Here is a 24691-nt window from a genome sequence, read left to right as displayed (position 1 = left end):
GTTGTACTTAGCCTTTTCTGAAGCCATGCTGCGAATCTACAAGCAGTTTATGTCTTGTGAAAAAGGCACTTAGCTGAGAAAGGATAATGCTTTTGAATATCTTACTAAAAGTGGGAATTAATGATATTGGTCTATAGTTGGAGACTTCTTCCTTACTTCCCTTTTTATACACTGGTTTCACTACACTCATTTTTAGAACTGTTGGATACATGTTTTCTCTAATGCTGCAATTAATCAGGCGAGTAAGAGGTTTAGAAATTTCTTTTAAGCATGCTTTGGTAATAGCACTGGATATGCCATCCCATCCAGATGAAAATTTTTTCTTTAGCATGTGTATTGCCCTGCGAACCTCCTGCTCATTCACTTCCACAAATTCAAATTCTGTACACTGGGTGAGATGGCACCAGATCTCTATCTGTGAATCTGTAATATGCATTGATTGTTCACCAGAAATGTAGTAGTTATTAAAAATATTACATATAGTATCTGGGTTTTTTATAATGTTACCATCATGTCTTATGCTGAGTGGCTCCATGTTCATCTTGTTGGGACCTTTTCGGTATTTGTCAATCAGCTTCCAAGATGCTTTGCTTATGTTGTCAGACTGTTCTATTGTTTTGCTGTTAATCTGCTTCCTTAGATTGACAATTTCAGTTTTAAAAGTTTGCTTGGCCCTATTGTATTTTTCCTTCATAAAGCTGGTTTAGATCATGTACTTGCTGCCTGAGCCTAATCAGATTTGTTGGGAGTTTTAGTCTAGGATTACTTCCATTTTGACAGTGTTTAACTACCTTCTGGATTTCTCTGACTGGACAACTATATTCATAATGATGCAGTAGGGTTGAGTAGAATTCATTCCATTTCTCATCCGACCCTTTTACCTGGTACACAGAATCCCATTTCTCATTCACTAGTTTGTCTTTATGAGCATTAATATTTGAGGTATTCAGCATTCGTTTCTGTAGCACAATTTTTGTTATTTTAGGCACAACTGAATTTTTGTATTCTATCACCTGACAGAAGTGGTCAGAATAAAGAAAACCTAAGTTACTGTAATTTACCTTATCTATAACATCTTTGTTGATTATAGCATAATCTATTCTAGTGGAACATGTGTCCGTCACTCTGGTGTCAGAGTTCACTATATTTACAAGGTTGTATGAGGTCAGTACATCACTGAATTTCAAGTTTACTATACTTTTTGAGTTTGCATCTATATTAAAGTCACCTAGTATAGTAAGATCGTTAGAACCAGCCTGACCAGTGACACTACCATAAACAGCATTACATAAGCATTTGGTGGCCTATACTCTCCAATCACTTTATGCTTTGGTAACTTAAGATCATTACTGTGGAGTACAATACCTGTCATTTCAATTGATCCTTCTTTGGTATGGTGTTCAAGAAAGGAAATTTTTTAAGCTTCTACATCCTTATTAACATAAATTGCCACACCACCACCTTTATGGTTTTGCCTACAATAACTACTTGCTAGTAAGTAACCTTCTAATCTATAGTATATTATTTCACTGCATTTTAGCCCATGTTCCGTTATTACTAGTACATGTGGCAATTGTTCCTCTATGAATATTTGTAGAATGTCTAGTTTGTTTCTGAGATATTGCACATTTAAGTGCATTAACTTTAAGGGTGTTATCCCTTCTTGTTTATTTACCATTTTGCATGAATCAAAATTGTTTGAGTTACACTTTTTACGACATTTTGCATACACTGGTTTTTTGGAACTGACCTGCAATGACTGAGCACTTACTTCACAGCCTGGCTTTTCTTTGCTCACACAGTGTTCTTAGTGTTCTTCATGTAGACTCTAAAATGTATCATGCCTCCAGAGGCACTCATTCCTTCATCTGCAGTCAAATTCTGACTTGGCACTAGTGAGCCTCTGAAGCTCTGCACAAGATAATGAAAATATGGCCTGATTTTATGCAAAGGATCATGATTTGGCTGACCATGTGATATGTATGTTTCTTTATTATTTTTGTGCAACATTGCCAAAATGGATGTGAAACGATCTCCGGACATCCATAGCTATGGATGACTTCTTTACCAGGCACATGTGAATTACTATGGAAAAAAATTATAAATCTCTGCCAAGGTAACAGGTTTCCAATACAACCAAGACTGTGTTCTTTGATCCGATTGGTATGCTTCAGTTTTGCAATGGTATTTGCAGCATAACTCTTTGTTTCTTGTTTCACAAGTTTCACCATATTCCTGTTGAAATTGTTTTCAAGAAAGTCAAGTTCAGTTCATGTGGCATTAAGTGGAACTGTAATTCTCAGAACTTCTCCATAAACAATGTGGTGCAGACACAGGAATGTTGTCCCACCCCAAGTCAGCATTCCTGTCTGCCCTGAGTCTTCTTACTTGATGTGCTCAACATGCAGGTTGAGGCTTCAGTTGATGAACTAAAATGACTATGTGAAATTATATTTGTAAAATTGGGTATCATAATTTTGCTCTAAATCAACAGTATTCTTATTGATAAAGAGAAAGATGAGGTTGAGAATAATTACCATTTTCAACTTCATGATCAAGAGCAGCCTTCTCTACACACTGAGATGTCTCCACATCACCAGCTTGATCTTCAATTTCTGTAAATAAGTAAGCCATATGTAGGACTTGCTAACATGTTTTGTATTATTTACAGTCTGATATGTCATCAATGACAAGTGAACAAATGATTTGTTAGAATTAGGTACTGGCCATTAATTCAAAATGAAATTCACACTTTACTTCAATATATAACACTGGCTAAATTTGTTTACTTTTTTAAAGTCTATATATTACCTGTAATAATAGAGAGGGGATTGAGAGTAATTATCATTCTGAAATTCATGAACTATTGGATGCATTTCCTGTTGAGACGTCATGTCAATATCACTTTGAAGCTCTTATTATGTAAATAAATAAGTCATTTGTACAACTGGATAAACTGTATTTGTAGTAACACGATTCACGTTTTCCATCGCACTTCATCTAGTGTAGACCGGGAACTGTCTGCTAGGCATGCCCAATGTGAACTGACTGGGGCATGACCCGTGCTGTCTGTGTTGTTGTTGTTCCGCCGGCAGAGTGTGCGGCTGAATTCTCGCGTGCCCTCTGGTGGACGAGACTTTACTTGTGGCAACTACCGTCCATGACGCGCCGTGCCGATATGCGCCTCCCGCAATCTTTCTGGTGGCTACTGCACTCCTTCTCCTTCAGGGGGTGAAGCCACTGTGATCCACTGCGTCGGAAGGTGGAGCGTCATGCAGTAGCGATGACCTCCACGTACATTGGAAGGCTGGAGTCGGGGGGGATCTGCCAACCCTCGAGCCGGAACCTTAGAATACGGTTCGAAGTGACCCACATGAAGAGGCCCCCATCATCCCACCACCGGAGCCTGGGACAGAACGGGTGACAAGCCGTCAAACTCCGGATCCCGGTCCACCTCGGGAGGGGCAAGACCCAGTGGTGGGGACGATGGGGAAGGGACAACCACAGGTGAACCAGCCTCCTGAGAAACCGGGCCTGTGAGGGGGGCCAGCTCTCGCCGGGGCATCTCTAACGATGGCAATGCCGGTGCTGGAGCTACTGGAGGCCGCCCAGGCTGAGAACCATTTCCGTGTGGCAGAGTCACAGGTGGGATGGGTGGTAGCGTCCCCGGAGTAAACAACACGGGTGCCAGCAATGGGGAAGTCGGTGCCCGAGGGGTCGGAGGGTGGGTGCCCAAACGTGGACGTAGTTGATTTTGGTGACGACGTACCTCCTGGTCCCCCGCCTCCAAGGTATAGAGCCGGCGGCCGTTGCGGCACCGGACCACTGCCAGTATCCAACGTGGATTACGACCAAACCCACATGCCCAGACCCGCATACCCGGTGGAAAGCCGAATACCCCGTTTTGCGAAGACTTGCGAGGACCAGGTCGGAGGAGGTGCAGCAGAGTCCTAGGTTGGCGCCCGTGGAGGAGCTCTGCGGGGCTGCCTTCTCCTATCGGTGTGGTCCGGGATGCCGCCAGGAAAAACGTCAATGCCTCCTCCGCAGGAAATTCGTGCACATACTTTTTCATCTGCATCTTAAATGTGCGCACCATGCGCTAGGCTTCCCCATTAGATTGTGGATGAAAGGGGGGAGAGCAATTGTGCCGAATACCGAAGCACCTACAAACATCCTGGAAGGTCTGCGAAATAAACTGAGATCCATTGTCTGATACCATGGTGACTGGCAGACCTTCCACAGAAAAGATTTTTGATAGTGCCTGGATTGCAACTTTTGAAGCAGTTGAGGAGCAGCAAACCACATATGGGAATCGGTAATAAGCATCAATGACAATGAACCAAAAGCCATTGAGAAACGGGCCCGCAAAATCTATGTGAACATGTTCCCATGCCTGGGTTGCAGGCGGCCATGAAGAGAACGCTGACCTGGGAGATGCCTGTTGGCTCGCACACTGGGAACAGGCGGCCACCAAGTGCTCAATTTCTCTGTCAATACCAGGCCAGTACACATGTCTGCGAGCCAAGGTTTTAGTACGGGAAACACCCCAGTGCCCCTCATGTAATAACGTGAGGACCTCCCTTCGCAAACTTGCAGGAACAACCACGCAAGGAGCTGTATCATCGGTAGCCAGAAGGAGAACTCCTCCCAAGACTGAGAGGCGGTCTCGTAGAACAAAATAATTATGAAGAGGGTCCGAGGCCCGGCCTGGAGGTCGGGACGACCACCCCTGCTGAACGAGGCGAACTACTTGCCGGAGAACCGGGTCAGCTGCCGTTTCCCTGGTGACTCTAGAACTAGTGATCGGGAAGCCATCAACTGCTTGGCAGGACGCCACATCCAAATGAAGACACATAATCTCCTCCCGATCGAACTTAGGATCCGGGCCCATCGGAAGACGGGAAAGAGTGTCGGTGTTGGCATGCTGTCCGGTAGGGTGAAAATGAATGTCATAATGGTACTTAGAGAGGAACAAGGCCCAGCGCTGCAGTCAGTGGGCCGCCCAATCCGGAATCTGAGAGGCGGGGCCAAATAACGATGTTAATGGCTTATGGTCAGTGATTAACTGAAACTTCGTGCCATACAAGAAAGGGTGAAACTTGGTAACAGCATAGACAATGGCCAAAGCTTCTTTCTCCACCTGGGAGTAATCGGCCTGCGTGGGACCAAGAGTTTTAGACGCAAACGCCAGTGGCTGCTCAGAGCCATCCGTGTTGCGATGGGCCAGGACCGCCCCACCCCATACTGCGAACCATCTCTAGCCAGGACCAACGGCTGACGCCGGACACCGTGCCGAGAGATGGTGTAGCCCACATACTCAATGGACGGTTGGAAGAAGGTTGACTTACGCAGGTTGCAACGCATGTCCACGGACCTGAATTTGAGAAAGAGGTTTCGAAGGTTGTGCAAGTGTTCCTTCATGCTGCGGCCTGTGACAGTTATGCCGTCCAGGTAATTAATACAATAAGGGATTGTCAATGTGACTTGCTCAAGATAACTCTGAAATATCGCTGGTTCACTTGATATTCCAAAGGCCAACCGCTGGTATTGGTAAAGGCCAAACGGGGTGTTGACGACTGCCAGCCATTTGGAGTACTCATCAAGTGGTATCTGATGATAAGCCTCTGAAAGATCGATTTTCGAAAAATATTGGCCTTCCACCACGGCGGAGAACAATTCATCAGAACGAGGTAAGGGATAGGTGTCCACCACCAATTGGGAATTAATGGTGTCCTTGAAATCGCCACAAAGATGTAATTTTCCCAAGGGTTTCTGGACAATAACGAGGGGCGAAGCCAACTCACTAGAAGAAATGGGAAGAACGACCCCAAGGGCTGTCAGCCGGTCTAGCTCTGCTTTTTCCTGAGGGCGGAGAGCCAAGGGGATCTGCCTCGCACGTAGAAAACGCGGGCGAGCCGACGCCTTCAACGTTAAGTGAGCTTCAAAGTCTGAAACACGCCCCAGCCCCTCCTCAAAGATATCCTTAAAGTCAGAGATCAAAGATTGATAGGGAATGTCTTTGGAGACCAACTGTATGGTATCTGCGATAGAAAAACCAAAAGCTTGAAAGGCATCCAATCCAAAAAGGTTAGCGGAGCTCGCGTCACTGACAACAATAAAAGTAAGAGGCTGAGTGACTGATTTGTAAGTAAAGTAGGTAGTGAATTGACCCAGTAGGGGAATGAACTGTTTACCATAACCGCATAGACGCCGGTAAACTGGCGCCAATGGGGGCGACCCAAGGACGGAGTAAGTTTGTGCATTCAACAAGGAAACTGCCACGCCCGTATCTACTTGCAGTTGTAATCGGCGTGACCGAACCGACACCTCGATAAAGAGTTTCTGTGCCGATGCGTCAGGAGCCTGGCCTGATGAAACTTCCTGAATGTCAACATCCATGTCCTCTGTACCTGCTTCCTTCGATTCTTTGGAGGTGGAGTGGCAAACTTTAGCAATGTGTCCTTTTTTATTACATTTGCGACAAATGGCCCAACGCTGGGGGCACTCTGATCGATGATGATGTATATAGCATGACGCACAGGACAGTAAAAGGTGCCGACGGCTGGAACTCTGTTAACGCGCCATGCGGGAGCAGCCGTAACGGCCGGATTGTACCGCTTGTACGTCGTCCACCCCGGACACAGATGACGTGGCCGTGCCGCCCTGAATGGCCGCAACGTCGCACCACGCTTCCAACTGTTGACCTGCAGTGTGAGAAACTTCATACGATTGAGAAATGGACAGGACTTCCTCAAGGGAAGGGTCTTCCAACTGCAGGGCCCATTGCCGGACCTCCCTATCAGGGGCCGAACGAACAATGACGTCGCGCACCATAACTTGGGCAAACGACTCTCGCGGCTGCTCCGTGACAAAAAGACACTTGCGACTAAGACCGTGCAGGGTAGCGGCCCACGCCCGGTAAGACTGATGGTGCTGTTTCTTGTATTGATAGAACTCGACCCTAGCCACCACAACAAGCATGCGGCGGCGATAATATGAAGACAGCAATGAACACAATGCGTCAAAAGATAAGGACGAGGGTTCCGGCAACAGCGCTAGCTACCGCAGAACTTGACACATCGGAGGAGATATCCAAGACAAGAAAAGAGCGCGACATACCTCCGCATCGGCAACATGAAACGCCTGGAAATGTTGCCGAAGGTGATGTTCATATGCGTCCCAATCCTCCACCGTCTCGTCATATGGGGGAAAGGGAGGAGGAAACGGCACTGGAGCAGACTGTGTGGAGAGCAACGCCGGAAGCACTTGTTTCATGGTTGCCATGAGCTCCGTCTGCTGCTCAACCGAAACCCGCACTATATCCTCCATGCCGTGGATAAGCTGCGAAACTGGAAACAATGACACAACATGTGAAAGAACGACCCTACTCATCGCCAATTGTGTAGTAACACGATTCACGTTTTCTGTCACACTTCATCTAGTGTAGACCGGGAACTGTCTGCTAGGCATGCCCGATGCGAAGTAACTGGGGCATGGCCCATGCTGCCTGAGTTGTTGTTGTTCCGCCGGCAGAGTGTGCGGCCGAATTCTCGCGTGCCCTCTGGTGGACGGGAGTTTACTTGTGGCAATTACTGTCCATGACACGCCATGCCGATGTGCGACTCCTGCGATCTTTCTGGTGGCTACTGCAGTATTATCGTTAGAAGTCTAAAATATATTACACGAAATATATATAGCATACGTGTATAAGCAGCCTACTATTTCTTACATGTTTCAACGTATCACAAAGTTGAAATTCCAGTAAATATGTTATAATTACCTGCAATATCTCTGTCATCTTTAGAATTGTCACAAAATTCTCCTTCACACCCTGAATCATTAAAGAGAACATCCAAAATTTCTTCATCTGTAAGCGATCGTCTGTACTGCAACAGCTTGCCGGCACTGCTTGTGCATAGATGTGTCAGAATCTAAAGGCACAAACATTTCTCTTGTCGTTGCTCCTATCTAGCAGATTTTTTCTGTAACTAAACCATCAAGCTGTATAATGAAACACACAAACTGTGATTGTAGGCTGTATTTTGTTATCTGTGCATTTTTTTACTTCACTCGGAGCATAGGTCATCACTCGTTGGCAACTCTTAGTGCAGGGACTGCTAGCATAGCTCACAGATAGACTGCAAAGTGTTAACAGATCTAACAATAATACTTCTAGCTCATTAGTTTTGTTTAGCAATAACTGCACATTTTCAAATTTTGATGGACAACTATAAAGTTCGGGTTTCTGCTTTGCAAATTTGATTCATCACTTATCTTTTTTGCGTCTGACTTCTTTTCACTTTCATCTGAAGTAACTCCTGGGATGAACTATGGAAATGCTATCTTCATCTGTGGCCAGTAAAAATCGTACTTGATGGTGGATGTCTTGCTCTAGCAGATTGTGTTTTGTGGATATTTTAACTGTTGCCTCTGATGATGTAGTTCTTTCTGTAGCTGAATACATTGCCAATTTTGCTGTTTCTTTTTTCTCTGGTCCTTTCTGTGTTGTTTCACCTGCTGCCGCTGTTCTTATAACTTCTTCTCTCTCAACACTTTCTACTACAGTTGTTTCCTTTTGTTCTAGTACTACTGTAGAAGGATTTGTTTATGGGGAAGATACTTTGCACATCTCCTTTACAGTTGACAGTGAAATTTTGTCACATTTCTGACTGCTAAAACTTTGATTTTTTGGCAGAGTAGTGATTTGTCCCATTTATTTAAATGCATTCCATGCATTGTGAAGTGCATACTTTCTAGATCATCAACAGGAAGAAAAAAAGTGTTTGAAGTGGTCCTGCAGATCTTTCTGTAACTCCAGTTTGCTTTATCAATCTCTATATTTACATTACAAGATTCTATTATGTCATGCCTGTGTGGTATGCCTATCACAATTACTTTTTGATCACCCAATCTACATACTGTATCTCTTAAGTTTCTGTTTGCTACATGTAGCTTGTGGTATTGATGGCTACGATGCCATGGCGTAGTTTGACACTACGACACCGACACAGACAACAACACCCTTTAGCAGGCGCTGTCCAGCTCTACGAGCTCCACTTCAGATTCTGCCCATTTCATCAAGAGCAGATGGCCTGGAAACATTGCTTCAACCTCAGCTTGCTATTGAGACTATGTACCTATGTGCTCACCGTTACCAAACATTATGTGTATGTCATTGGTTAATATTCTCTATTAAATGTACTTTTACGAAAAAAGTTGTACCGAGAGATTTTCAACTTTTCCTGCTCCTACTCACTTCCTACATTCGGCCTGCCCTTCGGTTTATAGGAGCAGACCCACGCGCCACCTTCCAGATGGGATACAAAATAGCTCATTTTTATACATGTAACTTGAGGCACCTAAAATTACAATAAACTGATTTTGTGACACACATTGAATGATTTTATAATCTTTTATGACTTCTTGCAAACCTGCTTCCACTTTCACTATGCTTGAAACAATTAAGTCTCGCTGATAATGAAGAATTCTCAGAAATCCTCTTCCTTGGCTGTCAGCAAGCAAAACTACACAGATACTTCTATTTTTTTATGTACTTTGTTTACATTCTCATGACATTGTGCATTTTACTTTTTGTTCCTGGAGATTCAGATTTATGGGATTCTGGATATGGATCATAATATACATAATAAACAGTTCCCAAGTTTTCTATATACACATATATTTTATGATAAAGACTGATACACATGAACACTGCATGAAGTACAAAGGCAGACTCAATTAAACATGGCAGCTCATCAGAGCAGTTAATATTCCAAAGATTGTAATTTGTATGGTCGATGTGACATATCGACACCACACAGCCCCCTCCCCCCCCCCCCTGCACTTACAGAGTACAGCCTATGAGAGACCTGAGGGGGGGGGGGGGATGATGCATCAGCCAACTCGGGAGTAGCAGTATGGGATAGGAGGCGGTGTGTGAGTGTGGCTTCCCCGAATGCAGACTGAGCTGTCCGAAGAAATGCAAGCTCGAACACATGATGGGTTGCACTCTTGTGGGAGGGACAAGCTGTGCACTATCTTGATGTTGTGTTCCTTGGTGAGGGTTGGGTCTGTGCTGTCGGTGAGCAGTACAAGCACACGATTATCTAACACCATAATCAACATGTTGTCGACACAGTCAGGTGGTACGTTGCAGCGCAAAACAAAGGACAGGGTATCTACGTCTCTAGTACCTGAAATGTCTTCAAAATCTGTGAATGGGGATGATGATGACATGCCTGAGGAACCCGCGAACTGCGGAGGTGAATCATTGGATGGAGAAAATCGAACCGTAGGTTGAATGGACTCATTAGCAGGATCATCAACCGAGCGAGGTGGCGCAGTGGTTAGCACACTGGACTCGCATTCGGGAGGACGACGGTTCAATCCCGTCTCCGGCCATCCTGATTTAGGTTTTCCGTGATTTCCCTAAATCGTTTCAGGCGAATGCCGAGATGGTTCCTTTGAAAGGGCACGGCCGATTTCCTTCCCAATCCTTCCCCAACCCGAGCTTGCGCTCCGTCTCTAATGACCTCGTTGTCGACGGGACGTTAAACACTAACCACCACCACCACCACCAGGATCATCAAAAGAACATGTGCTCGGGCAGTCCAACTGGGATGGCAGAGGGGTGTTGGAGTCTACGAAGGCAGGCTTGAACCTGTGTAGAGAAATGGTTTGCGGGCGATCTTTTATCGTAATGTCGAATGTTGTCTCGCCCCGCCAGAGTACTTCGAAGAGGCCAAGGTAAGGGGGTTGTAAGGGTTGTCTGACAGAGTCATCCCTGAGCATGACGTGTGAGCAAGAGCTGAGTGCGGTTGGTGGCACGTAAGTGTCAGGTGGGGAATAGCTGACAGGTGGGTGTAGCCGGGTGTTTCTAAAGTGTGCACGCATCCTTCCTATAAAGTCTGGGAAGGATGGGGAATCCCCGGGATCTTGGGGGAGAATAAGTTCCCCAGGTAAAACCGGGTTTTCACCGAAAACGAATTCGGAAATCATCCCGTGTAAATCTGGTTTAAATGTAGAACGTAGGCCCAGCAACACCCAAGGAAGTGCCTTGGACCAGAGACAGTCGTGGCACCTGAGTGCAGTTTTAAAGGTGCGATGGCATCGTTCCACCAACCCCTTGCTTTGCGGGTGGTAGGCTGTTGCGTGGATCTTTTTAATACCGCAAAGATTACAGAGAATCGTAAAAAGTGCAGATTCAAACTGTCAACCCTGGTCAGTTGTGATGGTGGACAGACAGCCGAACCTAGTGATCCAAGAAGAAACAAATCCTTTGGCTGTGATGTTGGGTAAGGGGACAGCTTCCACCCAATGAGACATTTGGTCTATCGTGGACAAGATATACCTGTGGCCCTCCGACGGAGGCAGGGGCCTGATAAGGTCAATATGTATATGACTGAAACATCCCTTAGGGATGTCAAACTTGCCTAGTGGTGGAGAGGTGTGATGTCCTATTTTGTTTCATTGACAGGAAATGCAGCTACGTGCCCATGATGGCAGTCCCATTTCACATCTTTTCACACAAAATGCTCGGTGATGAGGCAAGTGGTGGCTCAAATGCCGGGGTGGGTGAGATTATGCAAGGCGTCAAAAACCTGTTGGCGCAGCATGGGTTGGAGCAAAGGCCGCAGAATGCCCATAGAAGAGTCGCACCACATTTCATCAGAAATGCCAGGGAACATGAGCAAAGAATGCGGGTCCGTGAGCAGAACCTGAGTGTCCTCGTCCAAAGCCTGTAGAGCAGCTAGATCGGATAAATCGACGATACTTGAAATGGCACTGATCCGCGAAAGGAAATCGGGGGGGGGGGGGGGGGTGTTCTCTGTGCCATTGATGTAGCGTACGTCCATAATAAAGTGAGAGACCAGGTCGAAGTGGTGGAAACATTGGGGGGATGGGGGGGGGGGGGGAGGGGGGGGGGGCAGGATCCTCTGGTGGGTTGCAGGAGGCATCTCTTAGTGGTTTGTGATCAGTAAGAATGAAGAAAGGACGGCCCTCGATGTCAGTGCGGAAATGTTTGATGGCCTTGTACACCACCAGAAGCTCTCTATCAAAAGTGGAATATTTCTTCTGTGCTGTAGACATTTGTTTGGAAAAGAAATGATGTGGTGACACTGTGTTGCCTTTGCCCTGTTGTAATAATGCCCCAACCGCGATGTCGCTGGCATCCGTAGTGATGAACAAATCGGCAGAAGGATCAGGGTGGGTGAGTACGAATGCGTGAGCTAAAGCTGTTTTAAGAGCCCTGAAAGTGTCTAGCATGGGTTCAGTCCAACGGACTGGTTTAAAGCCCAAAGTTTGTTTGCTGGAGAGTGAGTCCATTAGCGGGGCCTGCACAGCAGCAGCAGCAGAAGATAGCAGTAGTAATTTATAGTACCTAGGAAATGTCTGAGATCTTTGTACATAGCTGGGGGTGGCAATGACATGATAGCCTGCACGCGGGTTTGGGAGGCTGTATTCCGTCTGTGGAGACAGTGTAACCCAGAAATGTCACAGAAGGCTGACGCAATTGGAATTTTTCTTTGTTGACCTCGACACTGTTGGATGCCAAAGTCTGGAGGACCTGGGATAAATGATCTTCATGGTCTTCAGTCGATCTGCTGAAAATGAGTGTCATCCAGGTATGCGAAGCAGAACTCGAATCGTCATAAGATTGAGTCAATGAAACATTGCCACGTTTGGGCCGCATTCTTCAAACCGAATGGCATGGAGTTGTACTGGAACAAACAGAGTGGCGTGATGATCGCAGTCTTTGGAATGTCTTCCGGTGCTAAGGGAATCTGGTGATAAGCACGTTTGCAGTCAATCACACTGAAGATTTTGGTGCCCGATAACATATGAGTGAAATCATTTATGTTTGTCATGGGGTAATTGTCCATGACAGTGTGAGCATTTAAACGTCTGTAATCACCACACATTCGAAAAGAACCACCATGTTTGGTGACGAGGTGAATTGGTGAAGACCAATTGCTGTACGATGGCTGTAGAATGCATGCCTCCAGAAGTTCATTAACTTGCTGCCGGGCCGTGCGCAACTTAATGGGGTTGAGGTGTTTAACCTTGTGTCTAATGGGAGGGCTGGCAGTGGTAATTATCTCATGTGTCATTCTGTCAGGGACGGCAGAGACTGAGAACCGCACACGAGGCTGAGTAACGTTCTGACTTGGAGTTTTGGACGATTGGGGCACGATGAGGCGTAGCTGTTAGCACGAGTGGGAAAAGGCAGCACGAAAGTCACATGCCTATTATGTGAGCGCTTGTTTTTAGAGGTCGGCTGCACATGCAGCACAGAGTGGAGTAAGGTGCGCAGTGACTGTCTATTGTTAACTTTGCCTTGGGTAACCGGCGCGTGCGAGAGAGGTGCTGGCGTAGCGCGAGGGGCAGCCATTGCTGCCGAGTTGCTTGGCTGGTGCGCGGGAGAGGGGGAATGTTTATCAACAAGCTTGGTTGGTGCCTGCTTAGTGGGCGTGGTCGTGCTGTGCGAGTGACTGTTATTAGAGACATTGTTTGAAACATGAGGCAATGTGCATAGTGGGCGCTTGGGTGGTGTGGAGGTCTGTGAATGCGAATCGTCACACAATGAATGTTTTTGAACTAACCTGATGAGTGTTAGAACTGATGCTTGGCGATGAAGTTCGATCCGGTGAAGGAACTGTGGATTGCAGTTTCAACAGCGAGATGCAGGCCCCAGTGAGGTCATTGTAAGTGTGAGCAATGTGTTGTTTCAGCTTTGTCATTCTCCCAGCAGAGGTGCACCACTGAGTCGTATTCTGAAAGTAGGTTAGTGACACAGGTCACAATCTTGCTCGCTAGGGCAGAACACTCTCAAACTAAATCCCATGTTGCGGCTGAAATGGAACGAGGAGTATGGGTGCCGGAGCACAGTATCTGAGTGTTAGACGGGTGGTGTAACACTGAACACTGGACTACGTTCGGGGAGAGCTTGTAATACGACAAAAATCCATACTGAGAATTGGTTTATTGATGTCAGCAATGTAGAAGGTCCATGGGAAATGCAGAGAAGGGGATAGGTGCACTATCACTTTCACAGAACCGACAGTTTGTAATGTTGATGCACTGACAGCTCGTAGGAGAGACTTCATGAGTGAAAAGTTGGTAGGAGCCAACGATTGAGGTATGATAGACACGTCAGCACCAGTGTCAATTAGGTAGACAAACTGCCATGAAATGTCCGTCACGTATAAACGACCACTCGGTCAAGGGGATGAGTAGACAGAGTGCAATGATAGGGGACGCCTGAGAAGTTCCCCGCAGGACTCGGCGTCACTTAGTTCCTGCAGTCAGTGTTTGGATGTTGGCAAGGTAACCTGCACTTCTTGGCCTCGGACCCAAAAATCTTGTGGTACTAACAGTACAGATAAGCTGGATGTGGCGGTAGCGGTGACTGTGATAGCGAGGGAGGCTTCTCCTCGTTGATCTGATTTGGGATGTAAACCAGGACGTATGTAGTGTGGGCGAGTCTTGAGTGCTCGCTGCCTGGTGGCTTAGAAGGCATGGAAGCAGAATGGGCCCTGCCCCTGCCTGCAGACGGCCGGTAAACAGGAGGTGTAGTGTCACACAGCAATGGGGGTGAGCTGGGTGTTTCTGGCGCAGGAGTGCATACAGCTGATCTGCGATGCGTAGGTGAGAACAGATAGACTCGAAAGAGTGTGACAGTAGGTGTATCTGTAGGTCGGTAGGTAACTTGGCAGACCATACCACCCACAGAGTGACATCTGGTATCGTGTTCATTCATGAGTAACCTGAGGTGGAGCCAAAGTTGTGACGGAGTGCGGTCCCCCAGGTGCTCCTCATACAGAATCTTGATTATCAATTCCTGTGGCAAACAGGCATGTCAGTCCAATATTTTCTTGGTGAACTCGTACTTCGGTGGCGATGGAGGTGAAAGTAAGAGATCACAAATTAAATCCGAGTGGTCGTGAAGGTGTGTGACCAAACATAGGAACTTGGAGTTGTCATCAGTCACTTGATGCTGCTCGAAGAGGTGCTCCACCAGTGCCAACCATGAAACTGGTTTGTCCTCATGTATGGGAGGTAGCTTGGGTAGGTGGCCTGGAGGTGGAGACGAAGGTGGCTTCAGCGTGTCTTGGAAGGCCTGCAGTCCTGCTGCACAAGAGTTAATGCTGGGATCTGGCATCACCAGAGTGGAAATGTTACTAGCATACACGTTCGGAACAACAGCTGGTTGTAATGTCTCTGAAGATGGCCAAAAACACAACACGGCAGGCTCAGTCAGTACCGTGGGACCGAACAGGCGAGTGGTACATACTGAGGGCCCGTAAACTGTACTGGAAATTGTAGGAATAACACTGACATTGTCCAACTCGGAAATGATGCAGAAGGCCGGCGTAGCAGATGCAGACAGTATTGTGAAAGGAGCGAGCGATTGTATGTTCGGAATCAAAGCCCCCCCGTGGGTGAGGGGGTCGGGGGGGGGGGGGGGGGGCGCCTGGAGCTTAAAGTGGCAACAACGAGAGTTTTCCACGCACACTAGCCATGCACCCTTTGTGTTAGGACCATAAAACACTGGTGAAACCTGTGGCAGCCGCACTGTCGTAGTACAACGTTGCTGGGTGAAGAGGTTATGTTGGGTGCACTAGTACCCAAGTGGTTGTGAAACTGGGCCACCGATCTGGTGGTTTGTTCTGGCGAACTGGATGCATAAAAATGTCTGTTACTGATTTGTGAAGAAGTCGAGGCTAGCATAGCTTGGTAATAGTTGACTGCATGTGAATTTTGCACAAATGGCAGTGTTGTACATGGAACTACTATAACTGACCTCATGGTGCGTGAAGGATCAAAGCACGTGTGTGAATTTTGGTCCGTTTGAACTTCGTACGAGTGATCGATCATTGCACTATTTAGTAGATCGTCCACCTCACTTTTCACTTGCTGTTGTGCGCAATCCGGCGAAACAAAGCCTGGGTCCATTGTTTGAGGTAACTGTGTAACACTCGGTCATTATGGAGTTGCTAAAGTAGGGGTTATCCTTGTCGAAATCGTAGATCATTGTCCGTTAGCTGCGAAATAACCGATGGCAGAGGGTTCTGTTGGCCTGGTCGTAAGAGCTGGGCCTCCAAATCTTCGTAAAGAATGTTCAGTGGTGTAGCCATGGCATTGGATGTGAAATGTGTTGATTCTATACGACAGGTGCGGAAGTCGTGGAAGACGTAGAAATTTTTGTCTGGGGCCGCCAATATGGGATTCTGGATATAGATCGTAATATACGTAATAAATAGTTCCCAAGTTTTCTATATATACATACATTTTACCATAAAGACTGATACACATGAACACTGCATGAAGTACAAAGGCAGACTGGGTGGCTCGTCAGAGCAGTTAATATTCCAAAGATTGTAATTAGTGTGGTCGATGTGACCTATTAATGCCACGCATTTATACACTTCATCCGTGTTGATAAACTTGTCAGTTTGTTTCCCATCCATAATAAGATGTTGGAATTGATTTCTTAAAGGCACCTTTAATTCCTCTGAAATATATTTAGATTTTAACGCTTCTTTGGTTCACTCTAGTCTGAAACTGTCCAAGTTCTTCACGTGGTGGTTCAGGTAGGCTCTTAACCATGTTTTCCAACAGCAGAACATGTTTTCTAGTGGATTTCAGTTCTTTCTGCACTGTTTCTAGTACTTTAAGTTCATGATTAGTGTGGCACATTTCAGTTGTTGATAAATGATCATTACACTTTGTTCCACAAGCACACGATATGTTTTCGCGATCTATTTTTGCAAAGCACTGTGAATGATACCATCTATGCATAAATAATCACAATTTGTGAATTGATTTACTCTACATCTATATGTGTCACCATGTATGGTCCACATTTCTTTTCAAAATTACATGTATGTTTTGTTGAAAGTGAGGGGTTAAAAACTGCATGAAAACCTTTTGTCTCAAAATTAATAGAGCCAAATAGTTCACTTCCACTAATTTTTTCCCCATCCAGAGACTTTAACTTTCTGACTATTGATCTTTTCGAGCCAGTCACAAGGGAATTTTTATTTTCCCATCTTGAACAGTTTATTTTCAAAAGTGAACAGAGTACAGGCCAACTCACACTGGCTGTCACATCGTGTCACATCTTGTCCTGTCAATTCTGCAATGCATTTCAAATGGTGGCATCCACACTGGCTGTCCCATCATGTCACATCAGATCATGTCATGACACCATCAAGGTTTCTCTGGAGGAAAATTTTGATGGCTGATATCATCTTTCCATTACTGATCACATGACCCACTGTAGTAACACTGTTCACGTTACGTCGCACTTCACTTACCGTAGACCGGGACTGTGTCCTAGGCATGCCCGATGTTAACTGACTGGGCACGGCCCGTGCTGCCGGAGTTGTTGTTGTTATTGTTCTTGTTGTTACGCCGGCAGAGGTCGCGTCCGAATTCTCGCGTGCCCTCTGGTGGACAGGACTCTACTTGCGGCAACTACCACCTGTGACGCGCCGTGCCAATGTGCGCCTCTCGCGATCTTTCTGGTGGCTACTACACTCCTCCTCCTTTGGGGGGTGAAGCCACTGTGATCCACTGCGTCGGAAGGTGGAGCGTCGGGCAGGAGCGATGACCTCCACATCCATTGGATGGCCGGAGTCGAGGGGATCTGCCAACCCTCGAGCCGGAACCTTCGAATACGGCTGGAAGTGACCCACACGAAGAGGCCCCCATCATCCCAAAACCGGAGTGCGGGACAGAACGGGTGACAAGCTGTCGAACTCCGGATCCTGTGCCACCTTGGGAGGGGCAACACCCAGTGGCGGGGACGACGGGGAAGGGATGACCACAGGTGAACTAGCCCCCTGAGAAACCGGGCCTGCTAGGGGGGCCGGCTGTCGCTGGGGCATCTCGAATGATGGCAATGCCGGTGCTGGAGCGACTGGAGGCTGCCAAGGCTGAGAACCATCGCAGTGCGGCAGAGTCACAGCGGGGAGAGGAGGTAACGTCCCCTGTGAAACCAATACAGGTGCCGGCAATGGGGAAGCCGGTGTCTGAGAGGTCGGAGGGTGGGTGCCCGAACGTGGACGTAGCTGATTTTGGTGACGACGTACCACCCGATCCCCCGCCTGCAAGGTATAGAGCCGGCGGCCATTTCGGCGCAGGACCACCGCCGGTATCCAACGTGGATTGCGACCAAACCCACGGGCCCAGACCAACATACCCAGTGGAAAGCCAGGTACTCCATTTTGTGAAGACTGGCGAGGACCAGGCCGGAGGAGGTGCAGCAGAGTCCTAGGTTGACGCCCATGGAGGAGTTCTGCGGGGCTGCGTTCACCCATTGGTGTGGTCCGGTATGCCGTCAAGAAAAACGTCAAGGCTTCCTCTGCAGGAAATTCGTGCACATACTTTTTCATCTGTGTCTTAAATGTGCGCACCATGCGCTCGGCTTCCCCATTTGATTGTGGATGGAAGGGGGGAGAGCAAACGTGCCGAATACCGAAGCGCCTACAAAAATCCTGGAAGGTCTGCGAAATAAACTGCGGTCCATTGTCTGAGACCAGGGTGATTGGCAGACCTTCCACAGAAAAGATTTTTGCTAGTGCCTGGATTGCAACTTCTGAAGTGGTTGAGGAGCAGCAAACCACATACGGGAATCGGGAATAAGCATCAATGACAATGAGCCAAAAGCCATTGAGAAACGGGCCCGCAAAATCGATGTGAACACGTTCCCAGGCTTGGGTTGCCGGCGGCCATGAAGAGAACGCTGCCCTGGGAGATGCTTGTTGGCTCGCACACTGGGAACAGGCGGCCACTAAGTGCTCAATTTCTCTGTCAATACCGGGCCAGTACACATGTCTGCAAGCCAAGGTTTTAGTACGGGAAACACCCCAGTGCCCCGCATGTAATAACGTGAGGACCTCCCTCCGTAAACCTGCAGGAACAACCACGCGAGGAGCTGTATCATCGGTAGCCAGAAGGAGAACTCCTTCCAAGACCGAGAGGCGGTCTCGTAGAAGAAAATAATTACGAAGAGGGTCCGAGACCCGGCCCGGAGGGCGGGAGGACCACCCCTGCTGAATTAGGTGAACTACTTGCCGGAGAACCGGGTCAGCCGCCGTTTCCCTGGCGACTCGAGAACTAGTGATCGGGAAGCCATCAACTGCTTGGCGGGACGCCACATCCAAATGAAAACACATAATCTCCTCTCGATCGAACGTAGGATCCGGGCCCACCGGAAGACGGGAAAGAGCGTCGGCGTTGGCATGCTGTCCTGTAGGGCGAAAATGAATGTCATAATGGTACTTAAAGAGGAACAAGGCCCAGCGCTGTAGTCTGTGGGCCGCCCTATCCGGAATCTGAGAGGCGGGGCCAAATAACGATATTAAAGGCTTATGGTCAGTGATTAAATGAAACTTCGTGCCATACAAGAAAGGGTGAAACTTTGTAACAGCGTAGACTATGGCCAAAGCCTCTTTTTCCACCTGGGAGTAATGGGCCTGCGCGGGACTAAGCGTTTTAGACGCAAACGCCAGTGGTTGCTCGGAACCATCTGCGTTGCGATGGGCCAGGACCGCCCCCACCCCATACTGCGAAGCATCTGTAGCCAGGACCAACGGCTTATGGGGATCAAAAGTAGCCAAACAAGGGGCTGACGTGAGGAGGCCCTTCAACGAGGTGAACGCTCGCTCGCATGCAGGTGACCAATCAAAAGGAACACCCTTGTGCAGAAGGCAGTACAGGGGGTGGGCTATAGTGGAAGCCCTGGGAATGAACCGGTGGTAATAGGCTATCTTGCCTAAAAAAGCTTGTAACTCTTTCAGCGAAGTGGGCCGAGGAAGGTTGACGATACCTTGGACCAAACTTCCTAGTGGCTGGATGCCATGCCGAGATATGGTGTAGCCCACATACTCAATGGACGGTTGGAAGAAGGTTGACTTATGCAGGTTGCAACGCAAGCCCACAGACCTGAATTTGAGAAAGAGGGTGTGAAGGTTGTGCAAGTGTTCCTTCGTGACAATTATGTCATCCAGGTAGTTAACACAATGAGGGATTGTCGACGTGACATGCTCAAGATAATGCTGGAATATCGCCGGGGCACTGGATATTCCAAAAGCCAACCGCTGGTATTGGTAAAGGCCAAACGGGGTGTTGACGACCGCCAGCCGTTTGGAGTCCTCATCAAGTGGTATCTGATGATAAGCCTCCGACAGATCGATTTTCGAAAAATATTGGCCTCCCGCCACGGCGGAGAACAATTCATCAGCACGAGGCAAAGGATAGGTGTCCACCACCAATTGGGAATTAATGGTGGCCTTGAAATCGCCACAAAGACGTAAGTTTCCTGAGGGCTTCTTGACAATAACGAGGGGCGAAGCCCACTCACTGGAAGAAACGGGAAGAACGACCCCTAGGGCTGTCAGCCGGTCTAGCTCTTCCTTTACCTGAGGGCGGAGAACCAAGGGGATCTGTCTCGCGCGTAGAAAACGCGGGCGAGCCGACGCCTTCAACGTTAAGTGAGCTTCAAAATCGGAAACACGCCCCAGGCCCTCCTCAAAAATATCTGGAAAGTCTGAGATCAAAGATTCCAATGAGTGATAGGGAACGTCTTGGGAGACCAACTGTATGGTGTCAGCAATAGAAAAACCGAAAGCTTGAAAGGCATCCAGGCCAAAAAGGTTAGCGGAGCTCGCATCACTGACAACAATAAAAGTAATAGACCGAGTGACTGATTTGTAAGACACGTCGGTAGTGAATTGACCCAGTAGGGGAATGAACTGTTTACCATAACCGCGTAGACGCCGGTAAACTGGCGCCAACGGGGGCGATCCAAGGTCGGAATAAGTTTGTGCATTCAACAACGAAACTGCCACGCCCGTATCTACTTGCAGTTGTAACCGGCGCGACCGAACCAACACCTCGATAAAGAGTTTGCGTGCCGATGCGTCGGGAGCCTGGCCCGATGAAACTTCCTGAATGTCAACGTCCATGTCCTCTGTACTTGCTTCCTTCGATTCTTTCGAGGCTGAGCGGCAAACTTTAGCAATGTGACCTTTTTTATTACATTTGTGACAAACGGCCCAACGCCGGGGGCACTCTGACCGATCATGATGTATATAGCACGACGCACAGGACGGCAACAGGGGCCGGCGGCCGGTATTCTGTTTACGCGCCGTGCGGGAGCGGCCGTAACGGCCGGATTGTACCGCCCGCATGTCGTCCACCCCGGACACAGCGGACTCGGCCGCGCCGCCCTGAACCTCCGCGACGTCGCACCACGCTTCCAGCTGTTGACCTGCTGCGTGAGAGACTTCATACGATTGAGCAATGGACAGGACTTCCTCGAGGGAAGTGTCTTCCAACTGCAGGGCCCGTTGCCGGACCTCCCTATCAGGGGCCGAACGAATAATGACATCGCGTACCATAACGTGGGCATACGACTCTCGCAACTGCTCCGTGACAAAATGACACTGGCGACTAAGATCGTGCAGGGTAGCGGCCCACACCCAGTAAGACTGATGGGGCTGTTTCTTGCATTGATAGAACTCGATCCTAGCCGCCACAACATGCGTGCGGCGGCGATAATATGAAGACAGCAATGAACACAATGCGTCAAAAGACAAGGACGAGGGTTCCTGCAATGGCGCTAGCTGCCGCAAAACTTGATACAGCGAGGGAGATATCCAAGACAAGAAGAGAGCACGACATACCTCCGCATCGGCAACATGAAACACCTGGAAATGCTGCCGAAGGCGATGTTCATATGCGTCCCAATCCTCCGCTGTCTTGTCATACGAGGCAAAGGGAGGAGGGAACTGCGCCGGAGCAGACGGCGGGGAGAGCAACGCCGGAAGCACTTGTTTCATGGTGGCCATGAGCTCCGTCTGCTGCGCCACCAAAACCCGCACCAAATCCTCCATGCCGTGGAGAAGCTGCGAAACCGGAACAACGACGCAACACGCGAAAGAACGACCCTACTCGTCGCCAATTGTGTAGTAACACTGTTCACGTTACGTCGCACTTCACTTAGCGTAGACTGGGACTGTGTCCTAGGCATGCCCGATGTTAACTGACTGGGCACGGCCCGTGCTGCCGGAGTTGTTGTTGTTGTTCTTGTTGTTACGCCGGCAGAGGTCGCGTCCGAATTCTCGCGTGCCCTCTGGTGGACAGGACTCTACTTGCGGCAACTACCGCCTGTGACGCGCCGTGCCAATGTGCGCCTCTCGCGATCTTTCTGGTGGCTATTACACCCAAAAGCTCATTTCCTCCCAATACTCAGCCATGGGCAGATCTCCAAATTTCGTTTTGTTGTGGGTGATATCAGATGCTTGTTGTTTGTTATTAGCTATAAATTGTTTTGTTTTTTCTTTTGTTAAAATTCATAATAAATGATGACAGATTAATTGAAGCAGTGAAACAACAGTCTGAACTGTACAACATGAGTGTACTAAATTACTTGCCCTCTACTACATTTATAAAGTGGATTTTTATAGATCCTGGTACTGTATTTAATATTTTACAATGAAATTGGTTGCAACGTGGCTGCCACTCTTAGTGAAAAAAGTAATGTGTGTAGAATCAGATTGATTAGTAGGTGAAATTTTGTCAGGCATTTTTAGTTTAATGCACTGAAACCTTCAGACACTGCAAGTTGTTTGCTTCAATACATATTTGTGACAGGCCTATTTATTGTTAAGCAGCTCTCTGAATAGTGTGTGAAACATTTTCACAAGCACCAGTGCTCAATATTTATGAGGTTTCATTAGCTGATACCAGTCCAAATAAGGTACTTGAACTACTAAAAGCAAAATACAACATATAAATAAAACCTATATATCTTGAAGGGAAAGGTATTGGGGGAGATATGACTAATGCACAAAAATTTTCAATGAACTGGCAACTTAAGTTAACCTTAAAGCAAATGTTCAGGGGTGAGACGGTAGCTCATAACACTGTATTCGTTTTTCTCTGTACCATGTAATGACATTTTTTTGGACCTTCACACCTTCTTTGTGTTGTTTTGCACTTCTGCCTTCCTTCTCTAATATACAGGTATCCCTACAAGCTGCAAACCACTTGAGTCCAATAAATGTCATTTTCACATAAATGTGGACTCCAGCACCCATCCATATAAGCACTGCATATGTGCAGTTTGCTTGTAAAAAGAGCTGAAAATCATCTTGCGAAGATCACAATTTCCATGAAAAGAACAGTTGAGGACAGCAATGTGAGTTGAGATCACGTGACTTGAATTGACTTGACTTGACATGCCATGATGCGATGAGCAGCGTGAATTCACTTTGATGTGACAGTGCCAGGACATGCTGGTGCTGTGACATGGCAATGCCAGGACACGCTGGTGCTGTGACATGGCAGTGCCATGACAGACAGTGTGAATTGGCCATATCACAGCAGCAGTTTTGTTACAACAGCAAAATTAAAATCCGAAACAAAAATAGAAGCAGTTTTAATAAAGGAATGTTAGACACCAATAATAGCTGCAGAAAACATAAAAAACTCAAAAAATCAAAAAAGAACCATTTGCCCCAAATTGTAGAAGCCTCTCAGGTTACATTTTATCTACTTCCATCACTGGAGCATTCCAAAAAATTCAAGGGACAGACATGAATACATGAACTTGGAAATTAACACAAATAACTTATTTTCTTCCTAAAGCAGGAAAAAAAAAGTTTGAAAAAGATGGCAAAAATTTAAAAAAGGGTCAAGTTTAAAAAGAGGTTCACTAAAGGCGAGAAAGGCAACTGACCTGTACATGGTACTAATAATCTGCTGACAGAAAGAAACAGAGTAAGTTCCAAAAGAGTGTTTAATTTATGACTTGACAATAACAGATTATGTAGATAAAAGTGTTACTACAACAGTGATGTCAATAATGAAGGTTAACACACAGCAGTGAAGAGGCAACCAAACTACATTTGAAGCAGATATGTAAAATACTCATTATAAAAGGAATGAATAGAAAATGCTTTTAATGTGGCAAAGTAGGTCACTTATAAAAACGATGTAACAAAGATTTGATCTGTTTTAGGAGTAAGAAAAACTGCCATTGATCACATGAGTGCTCTAACAGAGACAAATGAATAGATTGTGCTATATTGTCAACTTGTATTACATCAATGGGAAGTTCAAGTTATTTTAACCACACTGATACTTCAAAAACTTAGAATGCATAAATACTTGGACTTGTCATTATCGATGTCACTCTGAACAATTTAAATAGTGAACTTTGACCTATTGTAGTATAGCTGTAGCACTAGTGAACACTCCACATCATTTTTAAGGTATCACTGTGTGACGACACTCCCTGCTTTATTTCTTTGTTGATCATCCTTGGCGTCAACTTACTGTGTTGCTACACTGGCTGAAAAATGGGGTGTGGAAGTACAACTTTGACTACTTTAAATGATGTAGCCGACAAGTGCACATTTGCATTTCACATTACTTTACTTCCACTGATCATAACCTAGTTATATGGCCAGTGCACTATTGCTTAACCTTCGATAAGCCTCATTAATAGATTGCAGGCGAACATCCACATACTGCTACAATAGTTTCCTGCTGAAGATCTACTAGCTGTAAAAACCTAACCACACCGTTCTTGAAGAATAAAAAGGTATGTATGGAAAGAGCACTGTCATTGTTTTAACACACAGCCTAATTGTGTTACACTTATTTCACGGATGCA

This window comes from Schistocerca nitens, chromosome 2 (assembly GCF_023898315.1).
Source record: "Schistocerca nitens isolate TAMUIC-IGC-003100 chromosome 2, iqSchNite1.1, whole genome shotgun sequence".
NCBI lineage: Eukaryota > Metazoa > Arthropoda > Insecta > Orthoptera > Acrididae > Schistocerca > Schistocerca nitens.
This window is presented reverse-complemented; position numbering follows the sequence as displayed.